Source organism: Durio zibethinus, unplaced genomic scaffold (assembly GCF_047325235.1).
Source record: "Durio zibethinus cultivar Kanyao isolate XHJ-2024 unplaced genomic scaffold, ASM4732523v1 HiC_scaffold_193, whole genome shotgun sequence".
In the NCBI taxonomy this organism is placed as follows: domain Eukaryota; kingdom Viridiplantae; phylum Streptophyta; class Magnoliopsida; order Malvales; family Malvaceae; genus Durio; species Durio zibethinus.
In genome coordinates this window covers 42,039-42,500 of record NW_028322816.1, presented here as the reverse complement: position 1 = coordinate 42,500, position 462 = coordinate 42,039, and positions in this window count along the sequence as shown.

Here is a 462-nt window from a genome sequence, read left to right as displayed (position 1 = left end):
GGATGGCGGAACAAACCAGAGACCACTTCATTTCTTTTTATTCTGTTCTGATTCTGAGAGGTCATGAGTTAACCCGACAACTGAAATAGATATTGAAAGAGTAAATATTCGCCCGCGAAAATTTTATTTTCATTTTAAAAATTTTATTTTCATTTTTTTTTTTTATTTTCATTTTAAAAATTTTATTTTCATTTTATTTGATTGTTAAATTTTTGTCGATCCGAGATGAATATGATAAAAAAAGACAAAACAAAATAAAGATTCGTTATAACATTATAACAAAAACAAGATAAGACATTATCTATAAATAGAATCCATGTTTAATTACTTATATATATATCCAATATATATCCAAACAAGATATACAAATTTATAATAGATCAGATAAAATCTCAAATAGATCAGATAAAATCTCAAAGCAAAGAATCCCAGGATTCAATCTATTATTCAGTAACTACCTAT